This window comes from Haematobia irritans, chromosome 1 (assembly GCF_050003625.1).
Source record: "Haematobia irritans isolate KBUSLIRL chromosome 1, ASM5000362v1, whole genome shotgun sequence".
Taxonomy (NCBI): domain Eukaryota; kingdom Metazoa; phylum Arthropoda; class Insecta; order Diptera; family Muscidae; genus Haematobia; species Haematobia irritans.
Window position 1 is genome coordinate 267,366,521 of NC_134397.1, and position 25,446 is coordinate 267,391,966.

The window sequence follows — 25,446 nt, forward strand, 5'->3', positions numbered from 1 at the left end:
TTATATTGCTGCCGTACTATATCCTATTTATTAATTTTGTTACCTTTGCTCTTTCCCGATTGGAATATGTCGTGAGTCTCGTGAATTTGTCGTTTTGAATGAAATTTCACTCACCTCTATTTGGAACTCAAATTATTCGGATATGATTTTTAAGTGCAAGCATATAATGTTCATAAACTAGTGTAACATGTTTGGAATATATATGTTAGTTTATGTTGTTTGGGACATTGCATTTTCTTAAATATAATATTTGTAAATATAATATTACTGGACAAATAAAAATATAGGTTGTTGAATACACGTTCATGAGTGCTTATATACTTTTCGATATTTTGTATACAAAGATATGTTTAGTGAGAAACCTAACATATTTGCACAGCATAAACAATTGTTTTTTTAAACAAATTCGAAATATATATTAGCTTGAAGCTGAATATGTTACAGAGCCGATTTTTTTGAGCATCTATACTACTCAAAAATGGCATTAGACACACATTATTTTTTGTCAGTGTATGAAGGGAATGGCAATCTTACTATGCCCTCATCCTCAAATCGTGGTGGGTATAAAACTTTTCATAACGGAAAAAATTATTTAAGAAGTCAGAAAATATATATACACTGAACAAATGATTGACCGGTTCCTAAGATTTTATTTTTACACTAATGATTTTAGTATTTATTCTGAGCCAAAGATGTGAAGAATTGAATATGGGTACATTTAAGACATAATTCTCTTTTTAAATTTGAATTTTGCGTGCTTGATACTAGGAGACAAAATTAAATTTACACGTTTTTCACTAATTAAGAAGAATTTTTCAGAATTATTAAAGCCAATGCAATAAAATTTTCTTTCATATAAAGATACCCAGTTTTAAGTCGAATCACTAAACTATAAAAACAAAACGACTTCATTGAAAATTTCATCATGCTTTATATAAGAGAAATGCAAAGCGTTCGTATTTTACGGACTAGAAGTCTTTGGCCTCACTCTCATATTTCTTTCAGTGTAGGTTAGGCTAGGTTGTAGAGGATGACATCAATTTTGTGTTGCATTGAATGTCCAGTATAGGTCCATTGTGATTCCTCTATGTGATCTTTCCATCTTCTTCCTTCCGGTGCGATCCGCCTTGTCCCAGAACTTCCACCTGGTCGTTTTCTTTAAAAGAAATCTCAGAACAACCAGCCATAGGCCCTGATGAATGCAAGTATGTTCTTTAAGCTGCATTCCCACAGATCAGTGAGAGCCTGAAAGAAAAAGGAGCTTAGTATCTTGTTTCTTCTAAAGGATAAATCTGGACACTGGCACAGGAAGTGGTACGAGTCCTTCGTAACTTCCGGGTTCTGGCACCATCTACAGATATCATCGTCTTTAAGTCCTATTTTTACCATGTGTTTCCCAAGTGTGTTATGTCCTGTTATCATACCAATCAGTGGCCGCAATTCTTCTCTCTTCATCCCACATCTTTTAGTGTAAATATTATGTTATTTTGGAAGTAAAAATGGCTTTGATAGACGTATCCTTTTTTGAACGCTTTTTAGTTTTGTAATCAAGGTGCAAACAAGTATAAACAGTAGTAAATTCGGCCGGGCCGAATCTTTAATACCCACCACCATGAATACAATATAATAGTTTCCTTTGAAAACTTTTCGTTCGTGCGGGTATCTTGATCTTGATATGTAGGATTTAACGGGGTTTGATGACAGATATTCTCCCAAGCAGATCAATTCAACTAGTACACTTCACGAAGATAAATTTAAAGATTCCACCTATGAAGACTAGATCAGATTCTGTATTTATAAGAATCAATTTTGTTTGAATTTTAGATAAATCATAAACATATCGTGTAAATGATGAAAAACGACTTGATTTGAAATCTTAATTCCGTAGATTTTTACCGCCATTATTTAAATGATAATGAGGAGTAAAATCTGGAAATTTTACTTTTAGTTTCAAGCAATTTTTATGATCAGTGCTCCTGCTATACCCTCAAGAAGTGAAATCGGTCGATCGATCAATGTCTTAAATAATGGTCCGGTAGAAATAAAGTGATACAAATTTTTGAGGGTCTAAAATACCAGCATATTTACATTTTCAGGCAAAGTGGATAAAAACTACAGATTCTAGCAGCCCAAGAAATAAATCCGGGAGGTAGGTCTATATGGGGGCTATACCAAAACATGGACCAATACTCACAATTTTCGACACACCTCCTCAAATACATCTAGAATTCCAATCTCAGACAAATTGGGTAAAAGATACGAAATCTAAAATCGGGCGATCAGTCTATAAGGGGGTTATACCAAAATTGGATAAAAACTACGGATTCTATAAGTCCAAGAAGTAAATTTGGGAGATCGATCTATATGGGGGCTACAACGAAACATGGACCGATACACCCCATTTTCTGCACACCTATTTGTGGTCCTAAAATACATCTCGATTTCCAATTTTAGACAAATCGAATAAAAACTACGGTTTCTAGAAGCTCAAGACCCCAAATCGGGGGATCGGTTTATATGGGAGATATATCAAAACTTGGACCAATACTCCCCATTTTCGGCACACCTATTTCTGGTCATAAAATACCTCTAGATTTCAAATAGTAAATACAGTTTCTAGAAGCACAAGAAATAAAATCTCGAGATCGGTCTACATGGGGGCTGTACAAAACCATGAACCGATACATCCCATTTCGCCACACCTCTTTATGGCCTCAAACCACCTCTAGATTTCCAATTACAGTCAAATCGGGTTGTAAATACAGTTTTAGACGCCCAAGAAATAAAATCGGGAGATCGGTCTATATGGGGTCTATACCAAAACATTGACCGATACACACCAATCTTTGGTCCTAAAATACCTCTAGATTTTCAATTTCAGGCAAATTGGATAAAAAATACAGTTTCTGGACGCCCAAGAAGCAAAATCAAGAAATCGGTCTATATGGGGGCTATACCAAAACATGGACCGATAGACACAATTTTCGGCACACACTTTGATGGTCCCAAAAAAACTTCTAGATTTTCAATTTCAGGCAAATTCCATAAAAACTACGGGTTTTAAAAGCCCAAGACCCCAAATCGGGAGGTCGGTTTATATGGGGACTATATCAAAACTTGGACCGATATAGTCCATCTTCGAACTTGACCTGCCTGCAAACAAAACATGAATCTGTGTCAAATTTCAGGACGATAGCGCCATTATTGAAGGCTGTAGCGTAATTACAACAGACAGACAGACGGACATGCGTCTTAGAATTTCTCCCTGATCAAGAATATATATATACTTTATATAGTCGGAAATCGATATTTCGATGTGTTACAAACGGAATGACAAACTTATTATACCCCCGTCATTGGTGGGTATAAAAATAATCCAAATTTTTGAGATTAATTAAAACCAACTATTTTAAGTCAAATCTCCCAACTTTAAGGACAAAACACCTTTAAAGAAAAGTTTATCAACTTTAGATAAAGTAAAGAAAATTTGTATCAGAGAAAAAGGTCTTCCATACTACGCAAAAATAACATTCGACATAAAATCTTTGTTTTTGTGACAATGTTATTTTCAGTGTATAAACAGAATGGCAAACTTATTATGCCTTCATCCCATTGCAAATAATTAAAGTCAGGAAGACTTTGTGATTACCACAATATAATTTTCAGTGTATTTTTCTCGATTGAACTTTGGTACCTGATGTTAGTATATGGTCTCTAACAACCATGCAAAAATTGGTCCATATCGGTCCATAATTATATATAGCCCCCATATAAACCGATCCCCAGATTTGACCTCCGGAGACTTTTGGAGGGGCAAAATTAATCGAATCCGGTTGAAATTTGGTACCTGATGTTAGTATACGGCCTCTAACAACCATGCAAAAATTGGTCCATATCGGTCCATAATTATATATAGCTCCCATATAAACCGATCCCCAGATTTGACCACCGGAGCCTCTTGGAGGAGCAAAATTCTTCCGATCCGGTTGAAATTTAGTACGTGGTCTTAGTATACGGTTTTAACAACCATGCAAAAATTGGTCCATATCGGTCCGTAATTATATATAGCCCCCATATAAACCGATCCCCAGATTTGACCTCCGGAGCCTCTTGGAGGGGCAAAATTCATCCGATCCGATTGAAATTTGGTACCTGATGTTAGTATATGGTCTCTAACAACCATGCAAAAATTGGTCCATATCGGTCCATAATTATATATAGCCCCCATATAAACCGATCCCCTGATTTGACCTCCGGAGACTTTTGGAGGGGCAAAATTCATCGGATCCGGTTGAAATTTGGTACCTGATGTTAGTATACGGCCTCTAACAACCATGCAAAAATTGGTCCATATCGGTCCATAATTATATATAGCTCCCATATAAACCGATCCCCAGATGTGACCACCGGAGCCTCTTGGAGGAGCAAAATTCTTCCGATCCGGTTGAAATTTAGTACGTGGTCTTAGTATACGGTTTTTAACAACCATGCAAAAATTGGTCCATATCGGTCCATAATTATATATAGCCCCCATATAAACCGATCCCCAGATTTGACCTCCGGAGCCTCTTGGAGGGGCAAAATTCATCCGATCCGGTTGAAATTTGGTACCTGATGTTAGTTTACGGCCTCTAATAACCATGCAAAAATTGGTCCATATCGGTCCATAATTATATATAGCCCCCATATAAACCGATCCCCAGATTTGACCATCCGATCCAGTTGAAATTTGGTACATGGTGTTAGTATATGGTCTCTAACAACCATGCAAAAATTGGTCCATATCGGTCCATAATTATATATAGTTCCCATATAAACCGTCCCCAGATTTGACGTCCGGAACCTCTTGGAGGAGCAAAAGTCATCCGATACGGTTGAAATTTGGTACATTTTGTCAATATATGGCCTCTAACAGCCATGTAAAAATTGGTCCATATCGGTCTTTAGTTATATATAGCCGATGACTTATTACACAAAAATTGGTCCATATCGCCAAAAATAATCTACCAAAACTTTATTCCATAGAAAATGTTGTCAAATTTTATTACTATAGAAAGTTTTGTCAAAATTTCATTTCTATAGAAAGTTTTGTTAAAAGTTTATTTCTATACAAATGTTTGTCAAAATTTTGTCAACATTTTATTTCTTTACAAAATTTTGTCAAAATTTCATTTCTATACAAAAATTTGTCAACATTTTATTTCTATAGAAATTTTTGTCAAAATTGTATTGCTATAGAAAATTTTGTCAACATTTTACTTCCATAGAAAATTTTGTAAACATTTTATTTCTATAGAAAATTTTGTCAAGTCTTTATTTCTATAGAAATTTTTGTCAAATTTTTATTTCTATAGAAAATTTTGTCAAAATTTTATTTCTATAGAAAATTTTGTCAAGGTCATTTCTATAGAAAATTTTGTCAAAATTTTATTTCTATAGAAAATTTTGTCAAACTAGATTATATACGTATTTAATCGCCTTTTTTTGTTTAATATATACCCCGTATGGGCTAACTTACAATTTAGAAGACAGTGTTAAAAAGTTTTACGATACCTTGCCATCGGCAAGTGTTATCGCAACCCAAGTAATTCGATTGTGGATGACAGCCTTTAGTAGAAGTTCCTACGCAATCCATGGTGGAGGGTACATAAGATTCGGCCTGGCCGAACTTACGGCCGTATATACTTGTTACTACTTCAAATTACTTCCATATGCCACGTGTGAAGGAAACTTTTTATATGGCCATATAGCACTCATAGTTCAATTAACCTATTTTTGTGCATGAAATAATGTGCCCTCCTCCAAAACTTTACTTTATAATTGCAAATCAACAACAACCAGGAACTACTTTCCATAGCCAATGTTTTCCGTATGAGAAGCAGTATTAATTTCATAAACATGGAAGATACACCTGTCGTACTCTACCCAAATGATTTTGCCTATTTTAAAAATACCAATTTCCGACATCCATCGGGGCTATTGATTTTTAAAGATATACCACCACCATTGCGTTTAACACAAAGAAAAATACGCATCCTTCAGCGATTTTTAAACTTTTGTCAAGGCAGTGTTCATGGTGCATACTATGCCGTTGATAAAAATTCTCGACCCATAGTACGCTTATTTTGGCTTTTCATTGTTTTGGGAGCATTTGTAGGATGTATTATCATTTATTGGCAATTATCACTACGTCATCGGCAAGAAAATATCGTAACAGTGGTGGAAAGTTCACATATGCCTATACATGAGATTCTATTTCCTGCCGTGGCAGTTTGTCCCATGATTCATATCAATTGGATGCGCAATAAGGCTGCTGAGGAGAAATTTCTCCCCCAAAATCCAACAGAGGAGATGAGGAAAATCTTTTATGAATTACAAACAATTATGGAACGCATAACCTTTACGGGTCTCGATAGTATTGAGACGTTACTACGCCATGACAAAATTCCAAGATCTATAGAGAAGATCAACCTCTATGATTTAGCTCTGTATATGGCTTTTCGTTGTGATGAAGTATTCATTTGGTGCAGTTATGATAGTACGCATTATGATTGCTGCAAACTGTTCGTCACAGAACGTACAGAGAGGGGTATATGTTTGGTGTTTAACTCTCTCATAGCCGAGGAATCCAAAATTAAAAGGGTAAGTTTTAATAGAATATTCTAAAAGAGGTTAAGTAGCTTTTCTTAAAACATGCCAATTTTATTTAATTAATATCAGTGATTTATCTTATAGTCAACGGCAGTGATTTATCTTATAATCAACGGCATATTCGAAGTTTTAACAATTCAATGAATTATTGGTGTGAACTAATGTAATGTAAACTAATGTAAATTTTAGAATCCATTTCACTTTTATTCCACTTTTGCCTTGGCCCTTGCTCCATGTCGTTAAATTTTTTAAAAAATATATTGAAAACTTTGAAAATAATCACAGTTATATGTATGTTTCATGAAATTTTTACGCAAATCCAAAATGGTATTTTTTACCTCACGAGCTACAAACTGTCAGTAACGCGGAAACATATAAGACTAAGACTTTTTGAATATTTTAAGGAGCAATAGGACCTAATATATTTTTCTTATTTTAATATATTTCTCTTATTAATATTTCATTTTATTTTAATTTATTTTATTTGCTATTTTTTTGATTTTCCCTTTTTGTAATTTATTTTAAGACTTAGGTTCGTATAAATAACTTTTTCCTCTCAAATGGTTTACATATTAAACTTTATATTGTTTAATTGATATTGATAACTCAATTTAATGTTTACTGTTGTTAGTTTTAAGTATGTACACTCAATCCACATGGCGTTTCACTTGTACTATAATCATAAGAATATCATGATCTTTTGTGCAAGTTTCAAATGCACAATACAGAAAAATATGGAACTATAATTGTGAACTGAAAATACATGCGAAAGAACAAAATAATGTCAACAAACAATCTAAAATTAAAAAAAAAATTATTTCAATAATTCAATAAAATAAAAATTATTTCAATATTTATTTCACAATAAATACTAATGAATAACTATACAATATATAATTAAATTTTAAATTCTGAGATCAAAATAATTAATTTTTTGATTGAATTAAAAGAATAATTAAAAGTGTCGTGGAAAAATACAATAATTTATTTTCATTAATTGTATTTTTAATTTCTAATTAATTCTGTGATTGATACTATCTAACATTTTCGTGACTGAAGATATTTCAATTAAAACATTAATTTTAACAATTATCTACAATTCTTACCTTTCTCAATTAATTATCTGCATAATAGACCATTACGGCCCGATTCGCTGCTACGTCTTGATTAATGTAAAAATTATCGTATTTTAAATAAAAACATTTTACGTTACTTAAGGCAACCATATCCTTCAAAGAACATTTCGAAGAATAAGAATAAATTGTGTATTTAAATTTCTGCGACAGATATTTGATAAAACTTTGCTAAAAAATGTTATAAAATTTAAGAAAAATAAATCGGAATTTCGAAGAAAAACTGTTATATATTTTTTATTGTCATTGTTGTCTGTCACATTTATGTAAATTGAAGTTTTTTACTCAAAAAGTCTGACAAGAAGAAGCTTCCCCTCCAGTGTCAATATCCAATTAAATAACTAGTTTCCATTTAGGAAGTACCTTGTTTGCAAATTTCAAGAAAATCGGATATCTTTTAAGAAATCGAACAAGGAGGAGTTGTCCATCTCCGGACAGTTATCAAAAACCACAAACCTTGCATTCGTTTCATAACCTTCTCCACGTTGCCTATCAATTCTAGATAAATCCAAAAAGTTTAGATTTTTTCACCATTCCAAAGGGGAGTTTCACTTTATTAATTTAATCACCTTTCCTGCAAATTTTAAGTAGATTTAGCTCTATTCTTTTGAAAAAGAAACGTCGATTTCCCCGATAAAAAAATAGGAAACTAAAGATTTTTGTCTGCACCCATAGAAAAAATCATGAACGGCGTGGTCATTTCAAAACGATATGTTCATGAAAGTGAATCAACACACACGTGTTGTCAAACTGAGAACGGACGGGGTCAATCTGACAACGTAAAAATGACACCATGCGTTGTCAAAACAACAACCAGCGTTCATGATCTGACAACGTAATGGTTACGAATTTATAAACAAAATTAAAAAAAAAACCAGTATGGAAAGTCTAAAGTCGGGCGGGGCCGACTATATTATACCCTGCACCACTTTGTAGATCTAAATTTTCGATACCATATCACATCCGTCAAATGTGTTTGGGGCTATATATAAAGGTTTGTCCCAAATACATACATTTAAATATCACTCGATCTGGAAGAATTTGATAGACTTCTACAAAATCTATAGACTCAAAATTTAAGTCGGCTAATGCACTAGGGTGGAACACAATGTTAGTAAAAAAATATGGGAAACATTTAAATCTGAAGCAATTTTAAGGAAACTTTGCAAAAGTTTATTTATGATTTATCGCTCGATATATATGTATTAGAAGTTTAGGAAAATTAGAGTCATTTTTACAACTTTGCGACTAAGCAGTGGCGATTTTACAAGGAAATTGTTGGTATTTTGACCATTTTTGTCAAAATCAGAAAAACATATATATGGGAGCTATATCTAAATCTGAACCGATTTCAACCAAATTTGGCACGCATAGCAACAATGCTAATTATACTCTCTGTGCAAAATTTCAACTAAATCGGAGCAAAAAATTGGCCTCTGTGGTCATATGAGTGTAAATCGGGCGAAAGCTATATATGGGAGATATATCTAAATCTGAACCGATTTTAACCAAATTTGGCACGCATAGCTACAATGCTAATTCTACTCCCTGTGCAAAATTTCAACTAAATCGGAGCAAAAAATTGGCCTCTGTGGTCATATGAGTGTAAATCGGGCGAAAGCTATATATGGGAGATATATCCAAATCTGAACCGATTTCAACCAAATTTGGCACGCATAGTTTCAATGCAAATTCTACTGCCTGTGCAAAATTTCAACTAAATCGGAGTTAAAAATTGGCCTCTGTGGTCATATGAGTGTAAATCGGGCGAAAGCTATATATGGGAGATATATCCAAATCTGAACCGATGTCAACCAAATTTGGCACGTATAGTTACAATGCTAATTCTACTCCCTGTGCAAAATTTCAACCAAATCGGAGTTATAAATTGGCCTCTTTGGGCAAATGAGTGTAAATCGGGCGAAAGCTATATATGAGAGCTATATCTAAATCTGAACCGATTTGGCTGGTATTTTGCAAGTTTTTCGAGACCCATAAAATATTCGGATGTACGGAATTTGAGGAAGATCGGTTGATATACACGCCAATTATGACCACATCGGCGAAAAATATATATGGCAGCTATATCTAAATCTGAACCGATTTTTTCCAAAATCAATAGGGATCGTCTTTGAGCCGAAGCAGGACCCTATACCAAATTTTAGGACAATCGGACTAAAACTGCGAGCTGTACTTTGCACACAAAAATACATCAACAGACAGACAGACAGACAGACAGACAGACGGACAGACAGACGGACAGACAGACAGACGGACATCGCTAAATCGACTCAGAATTTAATTCTAAGTCGATCCGTATACTAAAAGGTTGGTCTATGATTACTCCTTCTTGGCGTTACATACAAATGCACAAACTTATTATACCCTGTACCACAGTAGTGGTGAAGGGTATAAATATGGGAAACATTTAAATCTGAAGCAATTTTAAGGAAACTTTGCAAAAGTTTATTTATGATTTATCGCTCGATATATATGTATTAGAAGTTTAGGAAAATTAGAGTCATTTTTACAACTTTGCGACTAAGCAGTGGCGATTTTACAAGGAAATTGTTGGTATTTTGACCATTTTTGTCAAAATCAGAAAAACATATATATGGGAGCTATATCTAAATCTGAACCGATTTCAACCAAATTTGGCACGCATAGCAACAATGCTAATTATACTCTCTGTGCAAAATTTCAACTAAATCGGAGCAAAAAATTGGCCTCTGTGGTCATATGAGTGTAAATCGGGCGAAAGCTATATATGGGAGATATATCTAAATCTGAACCGATTTTAACCAAATTTGGCACGCATAGCTACAATGCTAATTCTACTCCCTGTGCAAAATTTCAACTAAATCGGAGCAAAAAATTGGCCTCTGTGGTCATATGAGTGTAAATCGGGCGAAAGCTATATATGGGAGATATATCCAAATCTGAACCGATTTCAACCAAATTTGGCACGCATAGTTTCAATGCAAATTCTACTGCCTGTGCAAAATTTCAACTAAATCGGAGTTAAAAATTGGCCTCTGTGGTCATATGAGTGTAAATCGGGCGAAAGCTATATATGGGAGATATATCCAAATCTGAACCGATGTCAACCAAATTTGGCACGTATAGTTACAATGCTAATTCTACTCCCTGTGCAAAATTTCAACCAAATCGGAGTTATAAATTGGCCTCTTTGGGCAAATGAGTGTAAATCGGGCGAAAGCTATATATGAGAGCTATATCTAAATCTGAACCGATTTGGCTGGTATTTTGCAAGTTTTTCGAGACCCATAAAATATTCGGATGTACGGAATTTGAGGAAGATCGGTTGATATACACGCCAATTATGACCACATCGGCGAAAAATATATATGGCAGCTATATCTAAATCTGAACCGATTTTTTCCAAAATCAATAGGGATCGTCTTTGAGCCGAAGCAGGACCCTATACCAAATTTTAGGACAATCGGACTAAAACTGCGAGCTGTACTTTGCACACAAAAATACATCAACAGACAGACAGACAGACAGACAGACGGACAGACAGACGGACAGACAGACGGACAGACAGACAGACAGACGGACATCGCTAAATCGACTCAGAATTTAATTCTAAGCCGATCCGTATACTAAAAGGTTGGTCTATGATTACTCCTTCTTGGCGTTACATACAAATGCACAAACTTATTATACCCTGTACCACAGTAGTGGTGAAGGGTATAAATATGGGAAACATTTAAATCTGAAGCAATTTTAAGGAAACTTTGCAAAAGTTTATTTATGATTTATCGCTCGATATATATGTATTAGAAGTTTAGGAAAATTAGAGTCATTTTTACAACTTTGCGACTAAGCAGTGGCGATTTTACAAGGAAATTGTTGGTATTTTGACCATTTTTGTCAAAATCAGAAAAACATATATATGGGAGCTATATCTAAATCTGAACCGATTTCAACCAAATTTGGCACGCATAGCAACAATGCTAATTATACTCTCTGTGCAAAATTTCAACTAAATCGGAGCAAAAAATTGGCCTCTGTGGTCATATGAGTGTAAATCGGGCGAAAGCTATATATGGGAGATATATCTAAATCTGAACCGATTTTAACCAAATTTGGCACGCATAGCTACAATGCTAATTCTACTCCCTGTGCAAAATTTCAACTAAATCGGAGCAAAAAATTGGCCTCTGTGGTCATATGAGTGTAAATCGGGCGAAAGCTATATATGGGAGATATATCCAAATCTGAACCGATTTCAACCAAATTTGGCACGCATAGTTTCAATGCAAATTCTACTGCCTGTGCAAAATTTCAACTAAATCGGAGTTAAAAATTGGCCTCTGTGGTCATATGAGTGTAAATCGGGCGAAAGCTATATATGGGAGATATATCCAAATCTGAACCGATGTCAACCAAATTTGGCACGTATAGTTACAATGCTAATTCTACTCCCTGTGCAAAATTTCAACCAAATCGGAGTTATAAATTGGCCTCTTTGGGCAAATGAGTGTAAATCGGGCGAAAGCTATATATGAGAGCTATATCTAAATCTGAACCGATTTGGCTGGTATTTTGCAAGTTTTTCGAGACCCATAAAATATTCGGATGTACGGAATTTGAGGAAGATCGGTTGATATACACGCCAATTATGACCACATCGGCGAAAAATATATATGGCAGCTATATCTAAATCTGAACCGATTTTTTCCAAAATCAATAGGGATCGTCTTTGAGCCGAAGCAGGACCCTATACCAAATTTTAGGACAATCGGACTAAAACTGCGAGCTGTACTTTGCACACAAAAATACATCAACAGACAGACAGACAGACAGACAGACAGACGGACAGACAGACGGACAGACAGACGGACAGACAGACAGACGGGCATCGCTAAATCGACTCAGAATTTAATTCTAAGCCGATCCGTATACTAAAAGGTTGGTCTATGATTACTCCTTCTTGGCGTTACATACAAATGCACAAACTTATTATACCCTGTACCACAGTAGTGGTGAAGGGTATAAATATGGGAAACATTTAAATCTGAAGCAATTTTAAGGAAACTTTGCAAAAGTTTATTTATGATTTATCGCTCGATATATATGTATTAGAAGTTTAGGAAAATTAGAGTCATTTTTACAACTTTGCGACTAAGCAGTGGCGATTTTACAAGGAAATTGTTGGTATTTTGACCATTTTTGTCAAAATCAGAAAAACATATATATGGGAGCTATATCTAAATCTGAACCGATTTCAACCAAATTTGGCACGCATAGCAACAATGCTAATTATACTCTCTGTGCAAAATTTCAACTAAATCGGAGCAAAAAATTGGCCTCTGTGGTCATATGAGTGTAAATCGGGCGAAAGCTATATATGGGAGATATATCTAAATCTGAACCGATTTTAACCAAATTTGGCACGCATAGCTACAATGCTAATTCTACTCCCTGTGCAAAATTTCAACTAAATCGGAGCAAAAAATTGGCCTCTGTGGTCATATGAGTGTAAATCGGGCGAAAGCTATATATGGGAGATATATCCAAATCTGAACCGATTTCAACCAAATTTGGCACGCATAGTTTCAATGCAAATTCTACTGCCTGTGCAAAATTTCAACTAAATCGGAGTTAAAAATTGGCCTCTGTGGTCATATGAGTGTAAATCGGGCGAAAGCTATATATGGGAGATATATCCAAATCTGAACCGATGTCAACCAAATTTGGCACGTATAGTTACAATGCTAATTCTACTCCCTGTGCAAAATTTCAACCAAATCGGAGTTATAAATTGGCCTCTTTGGGCAAATGAGTGTAAATCGGGCGAAAGCTATATATGAGAGCTATATCTAAATCTGAACCGATTTGGCTGGTATTTTGCAAGTTTTTCGAGACCCATAAAATATTCGGATGTACGGAATTTGAGGAAGATCGGTTGATATACACGCCAATTATGACCACATCGGCGAAAAATATATATGGCAGCTATATCTAAATCTGAACCGATTTTTTCCAAAATCAATAGGGATCGTCTTTGAGCCGAAGCAGGACCCTATACCAAATTTTAGGACAATCGGACTAAAACTGCGAGCTGTACTTTGCACACAAAAATACATCAACAGACAGACAGACAGACAGACAGACAGACGGACAGACAGACGGACAGACAGACGGACAGACAGACAGACGGACATCGCTAAATCGACTCAGAATTTAATTCTAAGTCGATCCGTATACTAAAAGGTTGGTCTATGATTACTCCTTCTTGGCGTTACATACAAATGCACAAACTTATTATACCCTGTACCACAGTAGTGGTGAAGGGTATAAATATGGGAAACATTTAAATCTGAAGCAATTTTAAGGAAACTTTGCAAAAGTTTATTTATGATTTATCGCTCGATATATATGTATTAGAAGTTTAGGAAAATTAGAGTCATTTTTACAACTTTGCGACTAAGCAGTGGCGATTTTACAAGGAAATTGTTGGTATTTTGACCATTTTTGTCAAAATCAGAAAAACATATATATGGGAGCTATATCTAAATCTGAACCGATTTCAACCAAATTTGGCACGCATAGCAACAATGCTAATTATACTCTCTGTGCAAAATTTCAACTAAATCGGAGCAAAAAATTGGCCTCTGTGGTCATATGAGTGTAAATCGGGCGAAAGCTATATATGGGAGATATATCTAAATCTGAACCGATTTTAACCAAATTTGGCACGCATAGCTACAATGCTAATTCTACTCCCTGTGCAAAATTTCAACTAAATCGGAGCAAAAAATTGGCCTCTGTGGTCATATGAGTGTAAATCGGGCGAAAGCTATATATGGGAGATATATCCAAATCTGAACCGATTTCAACCAAATTTGGCACGCATAGTTTCAATGCAAATTCTACTGCCTGTGCAAAATTTCAACTAAATCGGAGTTAAAAATTGGCCTCTGTGGTCATATGAGTGTAAATCGGGCGAAAGCTATATATGGGAGATATATCCAAATCTGAACCGATGTCAACCAAATTTGGCACGTATAGTTACAATGCTAATTCTACTCCCTGTGCAAAATTTCAACCAAATCGGAGTTATAAATTGGCCTCTTTGGGCAAATGAGTGTAAATCGGGCGAAAGCTATATATGAGAGCTATATCTAAATCTGAACCGATTTGGCTGGTATTTTGCAAGTTTTTCGAGACCCATAAAATATTCGGATGTACGGAATTTGAGGAAGATCGGTTGATATACACGCCAATTATGACCACATCGGCGAAAAATATATATGGCAGCTATATCTAAATCTGAACCGATTTTTTCCAAAATCAATAGGGATCGTCTTTGAGCCGAAGCAGGACCCTATACCAAATTTTAGGACAATCGGACTAAAACTGCGAGCTGTACTTTGCACACAAAAATACATCAACAGACAGACAGACAGACAGACAGACAGACGGACAGACAGACGGACAGACAGACGGACAGACAGACAGACGGACATCGCTAAATCGACTCAGAATTTAATTCTAAGTCGATCCGTATACTAAAAGGTTGGTCTATGATTACTCCTTCTTGGCGTTACATACAAATGCACAAACTTATTATACCCTGTACCACAGTAGTGGTGAAGGGTATAAATATGGGAAACATTTAAATCTGAAGCAATTTTAAGGAAACTTTGCAAAAGTTTATTTATGATTTATCGCTCGATATATATGTATTAGAAGTTTAGGAAAATTAGAGTCATTTTTACAACTTTGCGACTAAGCAGTGGCGATTTTACAAGGAAATTGTTGGTATTTTGACCATTTTTGTCAAAATCAGAAAAACATATATATGGGAGCTATATCTAAATCTGAACCGATTTCAACCAAATTTGGCACGCATAGCAACAATGCTAATTATACTCTCTGTGCAAAATTTCAACTAAATCGGAGCAAAAAATTGGCCTCTGTGGTCATATGAGTGTAAATCGGGCGAAAGCTATATATGGGAGATATATCTAAATCTGAACCGATTTTAACCAAATTTGGCACGCATAGCTACAATGCTAATTCTACTCCCTGTGCAAAATTTCAACTAAATCGGAGCAAAAAATTGGCCTCTGTGGTCATATGAGTGTAAATCGGGCGAAAGCTATATATGGGAGATATATCCAAATCTGAACCGATTTCAACCAAATTTGGCACGCATAGTTTCAATGCAAATTCTACTGCCTGTGCAAAATTTCAACTAAATCGGAGTTAAAAATTGGCCTCTGTGGTCATATGAGTGTAAATCGGGCGAAAGCTATATATGGGAGATATATCCAAATCTGAACCGATGTCAACCAAATTTGGCACGTATAGTTACAATGCTAATTCTACTCCCTGTGCAAAATTTCAACCAAATCGGAGTTATAAATTGGCCTCTTTGGGCAAATGAGTGTAAATCGGGCGAAAGCTATATATGAGAGCTATATCTAAATCTGAACCGATTTGGCTGGTATTTTGCAAGTTTTTCGAGACCAATAAAATATTCGGATGTACGGAATTTGAGGAAGATCGGTTGATATACACGCCAATTATGACCACATCGGCGAAAAATATATATGGTAGCTATATCTAAATCTGAACCGATTTTTTCCAAAATCAATAGGGATCGTCTTTGAGCCGAAGCAGGACCCTATACCAAATTTTAGGACAATCGGACTAAAACTGCGAGCTGTACTTTGCACACAAAAATACATCAACAGACAGACAGACAGACAGACAGACAGACGGACAGACAGACGGACAGACAGACGGACAGACAGACAGACGGACATCGCTAAATCGACTCAGAATTTAATTCTAAGCCGATCCGTATACTAAAAGGTTGGTCTATGATTACTCCTTCTTGGCGTTACATACAAATGCACAAACTTATTATACCCTGTACCACAGTAGTGGTGAAGGGTATAACCAGTATGGAAAGTCTAAAGTCGGGCGGGGCCGACTATATTATACCCTGCACCACTTTGTAGATCTAAATTTTCGATACCATATCACATCCGTCAAATGTGTTTGGGGCTATATATAAAGGTTTGTCCCAAATACATACATTTAAATATCACTCGATCTGGAAGAATTTGATAGACTTCTACAAAATCTATAGACTCAAAATTTAAGTCGGCTAATGCACTAGGGTGGAACACAATGTTAGTAAAAAACCAGTATGGAAAGTCTAAAGTCGGGCGGGGCCGACTATATTATACCCTGCACCACTTTGTAGATCTAAATTTTCGATACCATATCACATCCGTCAAATGTGTTTGGGGCTATATATAAAGGTTTGTCCCAAATACATACATTTAAATATCACTCGATCTGGAAGAATTTGATAGACTTCTACAAAATCTATAGACTCAAAATTTAAGTCGGCTAATGCACTAGGGTGGAACACAATGTTAGTAAAAAACCAGTATGGAAAGTCTAAAGTCGGGCGGGGCCGACTATATTATACCCTGCACCACTTTGTAGATCTAAATTTTCGATACCATATCACATCCGTCAAATGTGTTTGGGGCTATATATAAAGGTTTGTCCCAAATACATACATTTAAATATCACTCGATCTGGAAGAATTTGATAGACTTCTACAAAATCTATAGACTCAAAATTTAAGTCGGCTAATGCACTAGGGTGGAACACAATGTTAGTAAAAAAATATGGGAAACATTTAAATCTGAAGCAATTTTAAGGAAACTTTGCAAAAGTTTATTTATGATTTATCGCTCGATATATATGTATTAGAAGTTTAGGAAAATTAGAGTCATTTTTACAACTTTGCGACTAAGCAGTGGCGATTTTACAAGGAAATTGTTGGTATTTTGACCATTTTTGTCAAAATCAGAAAAACATATATATGGGAGCTATATCTAAATCTGAACCGATTTCAACCAAATTTGGCACGCATAGCAACAATGCTAATTATACTCTCTGTGCAAAATTTCAACTAAATCGGAGCAAAAAATTGGCCTCTGTGGTCATATGAGTGTAAATCGGGCGAAAGCTATATATGGGAGATATATCTAAATCTGAACCGATTTTAACCAAATTTGGCACGCATAGCTACAATGCTAATTCTACTCCCTGTGCAAAATTTCAACTAAATCGGAGCAAAAAATTGGCCTCTGTGGTCATATGAGTGTAAATCGGGCGAAAGCTATATATGGGAGATATATCCAAATCTGAACCGATTTCAACCAAATTTGGCACGCATAGTTTCAATGCAAATTCTACTGCCTGTGCAAAATTTCAACTAAATCGGAGTTAAAAATTGGCCTCTGTGGTCATATGAGTGTAAATCGGGCGAAAGCTATATATGGGAGATATATCCAAATCTGAACCGATGTCAACCAAATTTGGCACGTATAGTTACAATGCTAATTCTACTCCCTGTGCAAAATTTCAACCAAATCGGAGTTATAAATTGGCCTCTTTGGGCAAATGAGTGTAAATCGGGCGAAAGCTATATATGAGAGCTATATCTAAATCTGAACCGATTTGGCTGGTATTTTGCAAGTTTTTCGAGACCCATAAAATATTCGGATGTACGGAATTTGAGGAAGATCGGTTGATATACACGCCAATTATGACCACATCGGCGAAAAATATATATGGCAGCTATATCTAAATCTGAACCGATTTTTTCCAAAATCAATAGGGATCGTCTTTGAGCCGAAGCAGGACCCTATACCAAATTTTAGGACAATCGGACTAAAACTGCGAGCTGTACTTTGCACACAAAAATACATCAACAGACAGACAGACAGACAGACAGACAGACGGACAGACAGACGGACAGACAGACGGACAGACAGACAGACGGACATCGCTAAATCGACTCAGAATTTAATTCTAAGTCGATCCGTATACTAAAAGGTTGGTCTATGATTACTCCTTCTTGGCGTTACATACAAATGCACAAACTTATTATACCCTGTACCACAGTAGTGGTGAAGGGTATAAATATGGGAAACATTTAAATCTGAAGCAATTTTAAGGAAACTTTGCAAAAGTTTATTTATGATTTATCGCTCGATATATATGTATTAGAAGTTTAGGAAAATTAGAGTCATTTTTACAACTTTGCGACTAAGCAGTGGCGATTTTACAAGGAAATTGTTGGTATTTTGACCATTTTTGTCAAAATCAGAAAAACATATATATGGGAGCTATATCTAAATCTGAACCGATTTCAACCAAATTTGGCACGCATAGCAACAATGCTAATTATACTCTCTGTGCAAAATTTCAACTAAATCGGAGCAAAAAATTGGCCTCTGTGGTCATATGAGTGTAAATCGGGCGAAAGCTATATATGGGAGATATATCTAAATCTGAACCGATTTTAACCAAATTTGGCACGCATAGCTACAATGCTAATTCTACTCCCTGTGCAAAATTTCAACTAAATCGGAGCAAAAAATTGGCCTCTGTGGTCATATGAGTGTAAATCGGGCGAAAGCTATATATGGGAGATATATCCAAATCTGAACCGATTTCAACCAAATTTGGCACGCATAGTTTCAATGCAAATTCTACTGCCTGTGCAAAATTTCAACTAAATCGGAGTTAAAAATTGGCCTCTGTGGTCATATGAGTGTAAATCGGGCGAAAGCTATATATGGGAGATATATCCAAATCTGAACCGATGTCAACCAAATTTGGCACGTATAGTTACAATGCTAATTCTACTCCCTGTGCAAAATTTCAACCAAATCGGAGTTATAAATTGGCCTCTTTGGGCAAATGAGTGTAAATCGGGCGAAAGCTATATATGAGAGCTATATCTAAATCTGAACCGATTTGGCTGGTATTTTGCAAGTTTTTCGAGACCCATAAAATATTCGGATGTACGGAATTTGAGGAAGATCGGTTGATATACACGCCAATTATGACCACATCGGCGAAAAATATATATGGCAGCTATATCTAAATCTGAACCGATTTTTTCCAAAATCAATAGGGATCGTCTTTGAGCCGAAGCAGGACCCTATACCAAATTTTAGGACAATCGGACTAAAACTGCGAGCTGTACTTTGCACACAAAAATACATCAACAGACAGACAGACAGACAGACAGACGGACAGACAGACGGACAGACAGACGGACAGACAGACAGACAGACGGACATCGCTAAATCGACTCAGAATTTAATTCTAAGCCGATCCGTATACTAAAAGGTTGGTCTATGATTACTCCTTCTTGGCGTTACATACAAATGCACAAACTTATTATACCCTGTACCACAGTAGTGGTGAAGGGTATAAATATGGGAAACATTTAAATCTGAAGCAATTTTAAGGAAACTTTGCAAAAGTTTATTTATGATTTATCGCTCGATATATATGTATTAGAAGTTTAGGAAAATTAGAGTCATTTTTACAACTTTGCGACTAAGCAGTGGCGATTTTACAAGGAAATTGTTGGTATTTTGACCATTTTTGTCAAAATCAGAAAAACATATATATGGGAGCTATATCTAAATCTGAACCGATTTCAACCAAATTTGGCACGCATAGCAACAATGCTAATTATACTCTCTGTGCAAAATTTCAACTAAATCGGAGCAAAAAATTGGCCTCTGTGGTCATATGAGTGTAAATCGGGCGAAAGCTATATATGGGAGATATATCTAAATCTGAACCGATTTTAACCAAATTTGGCACGCATAGCTACAATGCTAATTCTACTCCCTGTGCAAAATTTCAACTAAATCGGAGCAAAAAATTGGCCTCTGTGGTCATATGAGTGTAAATCGGGCGAAAGCTATATATGGGAGATATATCCAAATCTGAACCGATTTCAACCAAATTTGGCACGCATAGTTTCAATGCAAATTCTACTGCCTGTGCAAAATTTCAACTAAATCGGAGTTAAAAATTGGCCTCTGTGGTCATATGAGTGTAAATCGGGCGAAAGCTATATATGGGAGATATATCCAAATCTGAACCGATGTCAACCAAATTTGGCACGTATAGTTACAATGCTAATTCTACTCCCTGTGCAAAATTTCAACCAAATCGGAGTTATAAATTGGCCTCTTTGGGCAAATGAGTGTAAATCGGGCGAAAGCTATATACCAGCCAAATCTGAACCGATTTGGCTGGTATTTTGCAAGTTTTTCGAGACCCATAAAATATTCGGATGTACGGAATTTGAGGAAGATCGGTTGATATACACGCCAATTATGACCACATCGGCGAAAAATATATATGGCAGCTATATCTAAATCTGAACCGATTTTTTCCAAAATCAATAGGGATCGTCTTTGAGCCGAAGCAGGACCCTATACCAAATTTTAGGACAATCGGACTAAAACTGCGAGCTGTACTTTGCACACAAAAATACATCAACAGACAGACAGACAGACAGACAGACAGACGGACAGACAGACGGACAGACAGACAGACAGACGGGCATCGCTAAATCGACTCAGAATTTAATTCTAAGCCGATCCGTATACTAAAAGGTTGGTCTATGATTACTCCTTCTTGGCGTTACATACAAATGCACAAACTTATTATACCCTGTACCACAGTAGTGGTGAAGGGTATAAATATGGGAAACATTTAAATCTGAAGCAATTTTAAGGAAACTTTGCAAAAGTTTATTTATGATTTATCGCTCGATATATATGTATTAGAAGTTTAGGAAAATTAGAGTCATTTTTACAACTTTGCGACTAAGCAGTGGCGATTTTACAAGGAAATTGTTGGTATTTTGACCATTTTTGTCAAAATCAGAAAAACATATATATGGGAGCTATATCTAAATCTGAACCGATTTCAACCAAATTTGGCACGCATAGCAACAATGCTAATTATACTCTCTGTGCAAAATTTCAACTAAATCGGAGCAAAAAATTGGCCTCTGTGGTCATATGAGTGTAAATCGGGCGAAAGCTATATATGGGAGATATATCTAAATCTGAACCGATTTTAACCAAATTTGGCACGCATAGCTACAATGCTAATTCTACTCCCTGTGCAAAATTTCAACTAAATCGGAGCAAAAAATTGGCCTCTGTGGTCATATGAGTGTAAATCGGGCGAAAGCTATATATGGGAGATATATCCAAATCTGAACCGATTTCAACCAAATTTGGCACGCATAGTTTCAATGCAAATTCTACTGCCTGTGCAAAATTTCAACTAAATCGGAGTTAAAAATTGGCCTCTGTGGTCATATGAGTGTAAATCGGGCGAAAGCTATATATGGGAGATATATCCAAATCTGAACCGATGTCAACCAAATTTGGCACGTATAGTTACAATGCTAATTCTACTCCCTGTGCAAAATTTCAACCAAATCGGAGTTATAAATTGGCCTCTTTGGGCAAATGAGTGTAAATCGGGCGAAAGCTATATATGAGAGCTATATCTAAATCTGAACCGATTTGGCTGGTATTTTGCAAGTTTTTCGAGACCCATAAAATATTCGGATGTACGGAATTTGAGGAAGATCGGTTGATATACACGCCAATTATGACCACATCGGCGAAAAATATATATGGCAGCTATATCTAAATCTGAACCGATTTTTTCCAAAATCAATAGGGATCGTCTTTGAGCCGAAGCAGGACCCTATACCAAATTTTAGGACAATCGGACTAAAACTGCGAGCTGTACTTTGCACACAAAAATACATCAACAGACAGACAGACAGACAGACAGACAGACGGACAGACAGACGGACAGACAGACGGACAGACAGACAGACGGACATCGCTAAATCGACTCAGAATTTAATTCTAAGTCGATCCGTATACTAAAAGGTTGGTCTATGATTACTCCTTCTTGGCGTTACATACAAATGCACAAACTTATTATACCCTGTACCACAGTAGTGGTGAAGGGTATAAATATGGGAAACATTTAAATCTGAAGCAATTTTAAGGAAACTTTGCAAAAGTTTATTTATGATTTATCGCTCGATATATATGTATTAGAAGTTTAGGAAAATTAGAGTCATTTTTACAACTTTGCGACTAAGCAGTGGCGATTTTACAAGGAAATTGTTGGTATTTTGACCATTTTTGTCAAAATCAGAAAAACATATATATGGGAGCTATATCTAAATCTGAACCGATTTCAACCAAATTTGGCACGCATAGCAACAATGCTAATTATACTCTCTGTGCAAAATTTCAACTAAATCGGAGCAAAAAATTGGCCTCTGTGGTCATATGAGTGTAAATCGGGCGAAAGCTATATATGGGAGATATATCTAAATCTGAACCGATTTTAACCAAATTTGGCACGCATAGCTACAATGCTAATTCTACTCCCTGTGCAAAATTTCAACTAAATCGGAGCAAAAAATTGGCCTCTGTGGTCATATGAGTGTAAATCGGGCGAAAGCTATATATGGGAGATATATCCAAATCTGAACCGATTTCAACCAAATTTGGCACGCATAGTTTCAATGCAAATTCTACTGCCTGTGCAAAATTTCAACTAAATCGGAGTTAAAAATTGGCCTCTGTGGTCATATGAGTGTAAATCGGGCGAAAGCTATATATGGGAGATATATCCAAATCTGAACCGATGTCAACCAAATTTGGCACGTATAGTTACAATGCTAATTCTACTCCCTGTGCAAAATTTCAACCAAATCGGAGTTATAAATTGGCCTCTTTGGGCAAATGAGTGTAAATCGGGCGAAAGCTATATATGAGAGCTATATCTAAATCTGAACCGATTTGGCTGGTATTTTGCAAGTTTTTCGAGACCCATAAAATATTCGGATGTACGGAATTTGAGGAAGATCGGTTGATATACACGCCAATTATGACCACATCGGCGAAAAATATATATGGCAGCTATATCTAAATCTGAACCGATTTTTTCCAAAATCAATAGGGATCGTCTTTGAGCCGAAGCAGGACCCTATACCAAATTTTAGGACAATCGGACTAAAACTGCGAGCTGTACTTTGCACACAAAAATACATCAACAGACAGACAGACAGACAGACAGACAGACGGACAGACAGACGGACAGACAGACGGACAGACAGACAGACGGACATCGCTAAATCGACTCAGAATTTAATTCTAAGTCGATCCGTATACTAAAAGGTTGGTCTATGATTACTCCTTCTTGGCGTTACATACAAATGCACAAACTTATTATACCCTGTACCACAGTAGTGGTGAAGGGTATAAATATGGGAAACATTTAAATCTGAAGCAATTTTAAGGAAACTTTGCAAAAGTTTATTTATGATTTATCGCTCGATATATATGTATTAGAAGTTTAGGAAAATTAGAGTCATTTTTACAACTTTGCGACTAAGCAGTGGCGATTTTACAAGGAAATTGTTGGTATTTTGACCATTTTTGTCAAAATCAGAAAAACATATATATGGGAGCTATATCTAAATCTGAACCGATTTCAACCAAATTTGGCACGCATAGCAACAATGCTAATTATACTCTCTGTGCAAAATTTCAACTAAATCGGAGCAAAAAATTGGCCTCTGTGGTCATATGAGTGTAAATCGGGCGAAAGCTATATATGGGAGATATATCTAAATCTGAACCGATTTTAACCAAATTTGGCACGCATAGCTACAATGCTAATTCTACTCCCTGTGCAAAATTTCAACTAAATCGGAGCAAAAAATTGGCCTCTGTGGTCATATGAGTGTAAATCGGGCGAAAGCTATATATGGGAGATATATCCAAATCTGAACCGATTTCAACCAAATTTGGCACGCATAGTTTCAATGCAAATTCTACTGCCTGTGCAAAATTTCAACTAAATCGGAGTTAAAAATTGGCCTCTGTGGTCATATGAGTGTAAATCGGGCGAAAGCTATATATGGGAGATATATCCAAATCTGAACCGATGTCAACCAAATTTGGCACGTATAGTTACAATGCTAATTCTACTCCCTGTGCAAAATTTCAACCAAATCGGAGTTATAAATTGGCCTCTTTGGGCAAATGAGTGTAAATCGGGCGAAAGCTATATATGAGAGCTATATCTAAATCTGAACCGATTTGGCTGGTATTTTGCAAGTTTTTCGAGACCAATAAAATATTCGGATGTACGGAATTTGAGGAAGATCGGTTGATATACACGCCAATTATGACCACATCGGCGAAAAATATATATGGTAGCTATATCTAAATCTGAACCGATTTTTTCCAAAATCAATAGGGATCGTCTTTGAGCCGAAGCAGGACCCTATACCAAATTTTAGGACAATCGGACTAAAACTGCGAGCTGTACTTTGCACACAAAAATACATCAACAGACAGACAGACAGACAGACAGACAGACGGACAGACAGACGGACAGACAGACGGACAGACAGACAGACGGACATCGCTAAATCGACTCAGAATTTAATTCTAAGCCGATCCGTATACTAAAAGGTTGGTCTATGATTACTCCTTCTTGGCGTTACATACAAATGCACAAACTTATTATACCCTGTACCACAGTAGTGGTGAAGGGTATAAATATGGGAAACATTTAAATCTGAAGCAATTTTAAGGAAACTTTGCAAAAGTTTATTTATGATTTATCGCTCGATATATATGTATTAGAAGTTTAGGAAAATTAGAGTCATTTTTACAACTTTGCGACTAAGCAGTGGCGATTTTACAAGGAAATTGTTGGTATT